Here is an 11173-nt window from a genome sequence, read left to right on the forward strand (position 1 = left end):
AAAAAGAAACATGCTAGTATACTCATAATGGGTGGAGCTGTCAAAAAAAAAAAAAATCTTTGACTCACTGGGTGCCTCCCTGTACCGCCAAAATGAATCATTCCTAACCAGACTCACCAATTGTCTTAGTGTGCTTGCATATGAAGGGCAGATTATGGGACCCCTGTCCTTCCACTCATCTTCAGAAAGGAAAGGTAAACAGAGGATGAAATTTCCCCAGACTCTCCAAAACCTCCCTACCATCGCCACAACAGTTCAGCATGATTTTCATGTGCTGAGCCGATCTACCCCGGTCAGTATTCGCTCCACTTACAAAGATACACAAATATATGAGTTATGAAAGTTTTGCTCTGAACACATCATTTCTCTATACAACTCAGCGATGTCTTTGGAGGATACTTATTTCAAGCAGTTAACACCTGACCCCAATTTCTGTGGGTAATTAGTGAGCTAGATAACCACACAAAGTGGGTAATTACTTAGTACCCAAGGGTACGCTAGAAGTGGGTAGTGGTTTTGTTAACAAAAGCACATCTCTAATTATTGTATCTATGATGGGTGTTTTAAAAATACCAGTGACTATAGCAAGTGAACCGTGATAAATAAGTGAACTATTTTGCTGTCCTTAGCATATACATAGGTATATTCCATCATGGTTAATAATATTTACCTCTCTTGCACGGATTAATTAGTTAACATCTGTACGACTCTCAGAGATCAGATGTGCTAGAGAGTTTCTAAATACAGTATTACTACTGTTATTACTATCTTGGCTAATAATCCCAGGATGAGAGAAGCTTAAGGAGTGGCAGCAACAGTCTGGTCTCCGTCTTGGTCTGAAAAAATGCCGAGATTACAAATGTAATGAATTTGATTGTGGGGAGTGGTCTCCTACCTGCCCGAGTCTAACACAGGTGATACAAGAAATGAAAGGTAAATGCCATTTCATTGACAGCTGGCTCAGGAGGGATCTGAGGAGTCAGGGCAGGAGATGGGGAGAGGGAGGAGCAGAGGGAAGGAGTCAGGGATGGGCCGGGAAGGAATCTGAATCAGCCCGACCACACCCTCCTTCCAAAGTCCTTCTAGCCTTTCCTTTGATGAGCAGCAAATATGCACAAAAATCCTCAAAGAAGACATCCATGCAAGTGCTGGGACAAATTCATCATAATTACAATCAATCAGCCAGATAGATAGTATTTATTCTGGAGAAGAACAATCAGTAAAATTACTTTAACAAATGCAGATACATTTTAAAATATTACAGTGTTGAGAATAGGCACGCACAAATCAACTTCAGATATTTTTAACCCCAGATACGAACATCAATGAAGAAACACTTTCTAATTCAATTGCTTTTCTGAATCAGCCCCAGGATGGGAACAGGATAGTATTTATTTCTGCTGAGAAAGAAAGAAAAGAAAAAGAAATGAAGAGGAAAGGCGAAAAATAAAGAAAAGAAAGCCTCATGCCTTTAGGGGCCTTGATTCTGGAGAGCAACTATGCCTCGAAAACAAACAACAACAAAAACTTACTGCTTCTTTCTCTGTCAATGTCCATCTCCTTGAGCCCGCTGTCTGGTGTCTGGCTGAAGCAGGACAGACAGAGGCTTCTGAGATCCAAATCTTCTAGGAGGCTCACCACATTTTTTCTTTCAAAGCAAGGTTGTCCTGGGGATTAACCCTAGGAGTCTGGGAGATGGGAAGCATGTGGGAAGGGTAAAGGGAAATATGCAAAAATATTGTATTCAGCCCCGGTTAGGATGTCTAGGGAGCAGGAGAGGAGAAGGATCCCATCAGTCAGCCAACAGGTACCACGGCCGAAACCTCTGCTGGAGGGCGATCTCCAGGACACGTGTTTATGCTGTGATTGGAGGCCAGTGGTGTGATGAGCGGATTTTAAGAGTTTGGGAGCAGAGGGAAATTTTCTCCAAAAGCCACCCAAGCCAGGCTTCTGACCTGAAGCCCAGTATTCGTCACCCCCTCTCTGAGCTCAGAACTACAAAGGCTGACTGGCATTCCCCAACCCGCCCAGCTCCTTTCAAACCCACAGACTGTGCCAGACTGGCCCCACCTCCCACTGCAGCAAATTCTGTAGCCCTGTTTCATGCTGCGCTGTAAGGAGCCAGATTTCCGTTTTAATTGTCCTACCTGGCCTTCCCCTCTGCCACTGCCCCTGGCTCTTGGTTCCTGGCACAATTTCAAAGGCCCCACCAATTGCTTTCCCTCCCCCACCATCATCGGAAACACCTCTCGTTCTCCCCTCCCCCAATTTTTACGTCTAAAATGTTTTTATACCCAGTACCTTCCTTCATCTTTGGCCCTCGCCATCCCTTTTCTTTGGTCTCCCGCACTCTCTAGTTTGACATTTTTTGGTTTTGCCATGTCATTAGAATTGCAGCTAGTGTTAGGGACTGAAAACCCAAAAGTCAGTGGCTCACATCTTCCTCTCCCTAACCCTCCCATATTAACAGAGCTGACAATCCAGTTCAACTCAGGGCATTTCCCAAAGCTCACCTAAAAAAAAGCTGAAGCCAGTAGAGAACAGGTGTGTGGATGCATGCATGTGTGCGTGCGTGTGTGTGTGTGTGTGTGTGTACACTGATCTAACTACACGAACGTAGTGGGAAAGTTCCCAATGGACATGCGGGGAAGGAAGAACTGAAGGAAGGAGTCGGGAATATTCATGGGCATTTAAGATAAAAGCAACAGAAGCTAATTTTTATAAGAACTTATGGGGGAAAAGGTTATATTTTTATTATGTATTTCTATGCATATGTATATAAACACAAACACGTATATAATCTGCATCGAGTTTCCATACATCACAATATCCTCAGATTATTAATTATCTGAAATGGTATATACCCCACCGTGAACAGCAACTGGCAGGGTCCACATGGGTCTATAGTTAAAATGTGAATATGAAAGCCTTCTGGGATGGATTGGAAGAGGAAGACAAATCCCGTAAGTCACCTGCCCTTCCCGGGCATTGTCTGGGCTTAGAAGCTGAGAAGTTCTGTAACACCTCCCCTAGCGGCCACCGTGAACTTGAAGCTCATCATTGCCATCCATCCCTCAAACGTTTGTGCTCTTAACCTCACGACTTAGGGACTCATTGCTTGAACACTGCAGTTCTGGTCTCCGTTACTCCTCCAGTAGCCGTCACTGATGTTCTTCTTTGTGACAGAGGTTTACAGATAAATAATATCTCATTTAGTCTCCCAAAGCCATCACCAGTGTTTTACAGAGGGAGGGAGTAAGATATGACATAGCTGGAATGGCCCAGCTCTTGACGGCACTGCTAGGACTTGAACCAGGTCGAACACCGCCAGCCTGGACTTTCCTCTGCAACATTATGTTCTTTGACTCATGTCTCAGTGTAACTAACAATTTCTACAGTCCATCCCCTCGAACTAGTCTAGTTTCTCCTTTGATGTATTTTCCACAGCACTCTGTACTTACTCTACCTTAACATTTATTCTTTCTTTTCATTGAGCTCATTTTGGCCAATAATTATTTAGTTAGTACTTGACTGTATGTTAGGCCCTGTGCTAGGCAGTGTCATTCCCTTAGCTGGAGGAGAGGAAGGGGGCCCTGCTGCTGGCACTGTGCATAGACTATGCTGTCTCTATCCTCATAATACAAGGTCAGTAGAGACAGTGGCTGTCACGTGGTCACTTTTGTGTTTCTGGTATATAGCACAGTATCTGGCAGGCAGCAAAAGATTTTTAATAAACTTGTACGCTGATGTGGCTTTGGTTGTAACGTTTTGAGAGAGCCAAGTTCATGTCTAAATAACCCTTGGAATGATGCTTAGTCTAATGCCACATAAGAGTAACATTTAGGGCATGTGGGTGGCTCAGTCATGATCCCAGGGTCCTGGTACCGAGTCCTACATGTGGCTCTCTGCTCAGTGGGGAGCCTTCTTTTCCCTCTCCCCATCCCCCACCCATGCCGTCTCTCACTATCTCTCTGTCTCTCAAATGAAAAATAAAATCTTTTTTCTTGTTACTTTAAAAAGTAACATTTGGGGCACCTGGGTGGCTCAGTGTGTTAAGCCTCTGCCTTAGGCTCAGGTCATGATTTCAGGGTCCTGGGATGGAGCCCCACATCGGGCTCTCTGCTCAGCAGGGAGCCTGCTTCCCCCCTCTCTCTCTGCCTGCCTCTCTGCCTACTTGTGATCTCTCTCTCTCTCTCTGTCAAATAAATAAATAAAATCTATTTTTTTAAAAAAGTAACATTTAATAAAGGGCAAATTACAGTCTTATTTGCAAAGACTCTACTCTGGCTGAGGTCCCACGGAGAGCCATGTTTGTTTGTGTTTCTGAAAAATAGCAAATTGGTCTGTTAAACTCATTCTAAATGTTCTGCAGTCATGCTGTTTCTGTTTGAAGCCAGACGAATTCTGTCTAAAATCTCCCTGATCTGTGGATTAGGAGGTAATATCAAGTGATAAAGTGTCCAAGATGACGTGGCTGTGAAGGACTATTCTGGGCTATATGCAGGGAGGGAGATCTCTTGCACTTTAAAGTGTGTGGGTAAGTCCAGATCTGAGATAAGCAACCCAGCTCAGATGCCCTCATTTCAGAAAAATGAGGCTGAGAAGCTCGAAATGGTTCGTGACCATAGGACCCAAGGCTCCAGAGTTTCATAATATGTATTGTGAAAAAAAAGGTTAGACATGTGCTTACTTTGCCTAAGGGAAGAATATTTAAGTATGTATAAGTGATATGCTCTGCAGGCTAGCTTCCATCCTCATCTTCATCTGGGCAACTCCTGTCTCTGGCTAGGGGAGGGCAGGGGGAACGTGACGGTGTTCAGTCTGTCCTTCCACAAGCAATAATGCACTTTCAGAATTTCGACTCCTCTTAAGTTTCGAAAGATGCATCCCCTTGGGACGCCTGGGTGGCTCAGTTGGTTGGACGACAGTCTTCGGCTCAGGTCATGATCCTGGAGTCCCGGGATGGAGTCCTGCATCGGGCTCCCAGCTGCATGGGGAGTCTGTGTCTCCCTCTGACCTTCTCCTCGCTCATGCTCTCTCTCCTTGCCTCTCTCTCAATAAATAAATAAAAATCTTAAAAAAAAAAAAAAAGATGCATCCCCTTAGGGGGCTGATGGCAACCCTCAAGGGAGAGCTGGATGTGCCCTTAAACTCTAAACATACTTTAGATGTGAACTATATCTCAATTCCATTAGCAAGAGTCCCTCATTAATTGGCAAAAATATTCCCAGGAGGGGGAGGAGGAGGAAGCTGCCTTATGCAAGTATCAGCAAAGCCATTTCCCTGAAGCAATGAGACTTTGAACCAGTAGGGAGCAGTGTTTGGTACCAGTAGTCTGTAGCTCAAGTGGTCTCAAAAGAAGTCATTTGGCAGATTTTAGACCCCAAATCCCTAAGAGTTTCAAGTGTCAGTTTAAGTAATATCAGGCTAAATACTTGAATTTATGCCTAGTTTAAAAAAAATCTTGTTTTCCTTAGCCTTTTAGAACATTAGGGGAAATCAATGGTCAGAGAAGTCTTTAGCATGTATATTTAAAATAATATTTTTGATATGAATATATAAAATAATTCCATTGCCTCCTTATGCCTCATTGGGTGAGCTTCAGAGGACTTTTCTTGGCATCTAGATTAACTCTATGCAAGGTCTGGCGTTTATGTGATGGGCCCATGTTGTTTGGGAAGCCCTTGGGAAGGTAATCTATGTTCCATTCCATATGACTTTGCCAACTGGCAAATAGTACATTTCAATAGCCTTTTGAGCCTCTACAGGTAAAAGAGAGAAGCTCTCGCTCCTACGTAACAATGGGTACACTGAGAGAGAAAAATAGAGAAAATCAAGGCCCTTCTAAAGGGTGAGATTCCTATTACCTGTGCACTAATAGAACTGAGACTGACATAATAAAAAGCATTATTCTTGGCTGACACATGTCATCGAAGAGCCAAGTTCTATTTTGGTCTAGGTTCTCTGCCATTCAGTCATTAGGTTTAGGCTGGCAAACAAAGAGGCATATTTCGGCCCCTGGAACTTTTGAAGACTGAAATCGCCAGGCCAAGAGTCTAGAGATGATATGAGACCAAAGATACGGGTCAGTGACTTGGCCTGGAGTTACTAGTATATATTTCTGAAATCGCTACAAAGCCTGGAGGTTGTGAGGGAAAGGAGAGAGGTGGGGGAAGAGGAAGACTTTGGAAGCCAAGACTGTTCTCATCTGAAATCCAGTCTTATTGGTACCATGGTTCCTGTAGACACCTTTGCAGACCCAGTTCATGCTCTGTAGACGACTGGGCCCCTTTTATAATATTCACCAGCTGTGGATCTCTCAGTGTTTTCCAAGATAAAGGAGAGAGGTATCAAAGGCAATGGTCCATCATCAAGCAGAGAGTAAATCACAATTCAGAGTTCAAGGTTTCTAGTCATGCTCCTAGGACTGTGTCTCACCTTTTCATTATGGAAATAAAGTCAAGACACTCCTCCTTCTCTTTCAGACTGTGTCTCTTCAGGGTTTTGTTTGTTTGTTTGTTTTTGTTTGTTGTTGTTGTTGTTTTTCTCTTTAGGTTCTAAAGGTTTAGGAGAAGGAAAAGCAAATATCCTTATATCATTACTCCCCTTTCATAGTTGGGAACTGAGGCAATTAGTGGCTAAATACCTTTCCCAAGACGGTTGTTAGAGCACCAAGAATAGAATCTAGGTCTCCCAGCCCAGCTGTTGTGAGGAAAAATGAGCTAATGTGTATGAACTGCCGAGAGTTCATTGGGAGTGAGTATGTGTGACTCTGAGGTATCATTAATAATAATCAGACCCCGTGCCTCTTGGTCTCCCCCATTACTAACTAATGGCAGCACAGTAAGGAAGGGCTTCAAAAAGATACGATTAAATTTACTTGAGCGTTTGTGAAATAGATGATTTTCAAAAGCACTGAGTGTGCAGAATTAATAAAATTAAAAGAACACCAAAACATAGTTTGAGAAACATTTCGGGGACCGAGGGGCCTTGACAGCATCAGAATTCCTGCTAAGATTCAAACGGAGATAGATGAATAGGGATGAGCAGGGAGCACTCTGGGGAGACATCAAGGCATATTTTAAAGGTAGAAACTGCTACATCAGAGATTTTAAGTGTGGCACATTCAACACTCATCAAAGAGTCTCTCCATGTAGCAAATAGCAATGACACGAAGACCACAGGGAACTATGTCAGAGGGAGCCAGGCCAGCCTTCCGGGGTCTCCTGCTCTGCCCTTCTGGAATGTTGGACTGTACACTCCAATCCAGGCAGGTACAGAGCAAACCAATTGTTGTTGGCAACCAATCCGCACTCCCAAATGAGGGGAGGTTACGTGAATTTTCTGGCATTCTTAAGTCTTCCAAGATTCACTGTGATATTCTGACTACCTGGCCCAAGTCTGGAAAATTGTTGAATTTATGGGCCCAAGGGTCTCTTGGCTCTGCAGATACTTCCCGTGCACTGCATGGAGAGGCACTGATTGTGATCTTACTCTGGCTGCCATCAAGCCTGCCACATAATAGGTGCTTTATACATTGTTGTGGCACCTGTACTCTTCTGGGAACTTAATACTAATCTAGGTCACAGTGCTATGTAACAGACCAATAGATGATCATACAGACGCAAGCAATCTTTAATTGATGATCTTCCTCCTCTGCCATGAGTTTAATCATGTCTTGTGTCTTTAATCACGTCTCATGTCTTTAATCTACGTCTTAAATTTGATGGAAAAGTGAGGAAAATTCTAAGGTGAGGAAGGAGGAGAAGAACTTTGAAAACAAGACAAAACAAACGAAATCTGGCTAGTGTTCTGTTATAAAATGTGAACAGAGCTTTGGGTGTTTCTAGGGAACATCTAGGTGTCAACTTGTCAATGTCTTTAAAACCAAAGGAGACAAAGAAAATTGATTGAAAAATTAAAGTTGTGGAGGAAATGATGAGAGGACAGTATCTTCCCCACAGCTAGTCTGCATATGCACATATCTCTGGGCCCCCAGGACCTGCTTTCTGCAACCCAGTAAGAATTGACTGAAGTATTAGGAAAACTGCTTTGTTCAGAGAACTCATGGTGAGACTATCTAACCCTGGGGTGGACATGGAGGTAAAGGAAAAATCCTACACATGGCTTCTCTTTTGTTGAAAACAAGGCAGAAAGAACCCTGGAAAAGACCATCATCTAAATCTAACTCACCTGCCCTCATAAGGAAGGGGACGAGAGAGTAAAGGCAATTATCACCAGATGGGCTGTCTTCTTGGATTCCTTGGATGATCCCAGAATCTCCTTCCCCAGCGCCCCCAGCATATCCGATGGGAACATATCTCACACAGGACATGTGACCCTGTGAGATATGGCTCTGTATCTCCAGCCCACTACACATGACTGGCACACAGTAAACTCCCAGTAAATGTTGAATAAGAAATGCGTAAAGTCAACTTAAAGATAGAATTTAAGAGCTATGAAATACGGGGCAAATGCAACCATGTCCAAAATAGACATGAAAATATAGGAATTCAATTAGATCCAGATTCTGGGTTGGGGCTTACGGGACAGGAAGGGACAAAAAGAAGAGGCTCTGGCAACCAGGAAGCCTTCATCCTTCATGAGGATGCTAAAGCCATGTTGGTCAGGTTACACACAGAGTTAGAATCTGGCCCTGGAGAAAACCAAAGGTTGAGATATCTTTATCTGGTCTGCTTACTTATCTTCAGGTTCTTTCGTTCATTCTTTCTTTCTTTCCTTCCTTCTTCTCTTTCTCTCTTTCTTTCTGGCACCCCTCAGGTACTATTTCTAATTATAGTGGTCTCAAGACACATGAAGCAATGGAAAGAATACAGAACTGAAAGTTAAAGAGACATGGGTTCTCTACTTAATTCTGTCACAGTGACCTTGGACAAAACATTTTACTTCTCAGATCATTAGCTTCCTCAGCTGTAAAACAGAGGGTTAGACTAGATACACTATGAGATTTCCTCCAGGGAAATTCCAGAACTCCACATAGTCCCTCTCTCTCTGTCTAGATTCCATTCTCTTACAAAAGTATTTCCTTAACAGTTACGATACATATGGCATTTAAATTTAGAAAATAGAGGGGTGCTTGTGTGACGTAGATGGTTAAGCAACCGACTCTTGATTTTGGCTCATGTCATGGTTTCTGGGTGATGAGATTAAGCCCCACACTGCGCTCTGGGCTCAGTGGGGAGTCTGCTTGAGATTGTCTCACTCTCCCTCTGTCTCTCTTCCTGCTCATGATCTCTCTCTTCCCCCCCAAAATAAATAAATAATATCTTTAAAAAAGAAAGAAAGAGAATAGAGCATCTTAGCTGACGTTAAAAACAATTCAGAATTTGAACATCCAAAATGAGAGAAGAAAAATGTGAAGGGCTTCAGAATGATGGGATTAATCCCAGTATATTAGGTCACGGAAAGGAGAGAACCCTTTAGTGGTCTCCAAAATCTGAGCATTGAGTAGCACAAAGAATTGTGGACAAGATTCCTGGGCAATAAGGAAGTTGTTTGGAAGAAGCAAGAATTATTCATCTTATTTCATAAGAAAGGAAACTGATGTCCAGAAAGGATAGCTAACTCACTCAAGATCACAATGGGAAAATGACATCAGGACTGACACTCAGGTATCCTGCCTCCCACCCAATTATGTTGTCCAAATCTGTCCAGGAAGAAACCACCGCTGCTTCCAGTGGACAGGAGAATGTGGTAATATGACCCAATGAAATCAGGTAGTGCCTTCGCCAACTTGGCTTCCAGAAGCTCTATAGACCCACTAGAAATTTCTGTAGTCACTAGAGAAAGTAACCACACGAATTACCCAGAGAGACTCTTCAGAAGTTTCCCCATCCTCAAAGACACTTCCACTGGCCTTGGGTCAGGAAATCTCATTTCCATCCCTTCATCTGTCACTTTAGGCTTTATTACATCAAATTCCTTCTTTGGGAGCCAAAGGACTTATTAGAGAAACTTATAAAGTGTAAAAGGATCCTAGATCAATATCTAGAAACTACTGTTAGAGGAATTTTTGTCCAATATCACTAATGACCTAAAGGAATTTTCTCATCTACTTTTTAAATGTGTGTGCACGTCATATACCCTGTTCATACACATTAGAATGTACATAATAGGATACACACAGACACAAACCACTCATATAAAAATTACACATGAATGTATGTTCATACATGTATATTTACATATATCTCCTTCAGTTTAGCTGGGAAATCTGTTTCAAAATCAACTCCTGCTCTCTCCTCGGACTTGATATATAGCCAAGCAGGCCGTTCTCGATTAACCCAGCTCCCTCCTGGGAAAAGTCACAGAATAACTTTATTGATTTCGCTTTACCCTTCTCCGCAATTCTCTGCTGAAATGTTGTCTTAACTCTTAAATGTAAAAGCAAAAGGAAAAGAAAATTAAAACAAAGGGATTTGCTTCCTTAAGGTCATGTTGATTCCCTCCTATTTTTTCCTTATTTTCTAAAAAAATTTTTTGGAGGAACAGGGTACTTCGGGGGGGTAGTACAGAAAAGAGAGGATGCTATGTTTTCCAAGGGTTTTGTGCAACAGATTTCTTTACATTGAAACCTGTGTTTTACACACAATGCTGGACTCAGTACCACATAAACCTCTTCTCTTCCCTTCTCTTATGACTTGGCCAGCCATCCTTGAACACTGCCAAAACTTTTTGGCAAACAATCCCTCCAGTGTTTCCAGGAGCATACCCAAGGCATAGGAATATAGGGAATGTTTACTTCTCATCAGATTTTCCTACCTCAAAAGATCCCAACAAGATTAAGTATTTTATTTTTTCTTAAGATTAAGCATTTTACACGCAGAAAATTCTTTACCGATCAAGTTTCAGGATGACTGATACCATTTCGGAGGTTCTCTGATGCGGTTTCAGAGAGGTCAGAGTGAGGCTCTCTAGGCAGCCTTTCTGCCTGGACCTCTCCTGATGACCAGGCAAGGCTACCCACAGCCTCTCTCTCACTCCCCTTCCAGCTTCTGAAGTGCTCCAGCCCTGGATTCTCACTAGGCCTGGGTGGGTCCAGGATACTGGATGGAAGAGAAGGGGGATACTAAAGAGGCTTAAAGTAAGAGCTCTAAAAAAATAAACCGTTTGCATTTTCTTCTCTTCTCCCCACTCCATGGAGCTAGCTAGC

The sequence above is a fragment of the Lontra canadensis genome, unplaced genomic scaffold (genome assembly GCF_010015895.1).
Source record: "Lontra canadensis isolate GAN:19392208 unplaced genomic scaffold, GSC_riverotter_1.0 scaffold36, whole genome shotgun sequence".
NCBI classification, from domain to species: Eukaryota; Metazoa; Chordata; class Mammalia; order Carnivora; family Mustelidae; genus Lontra; species Lontra canadensis.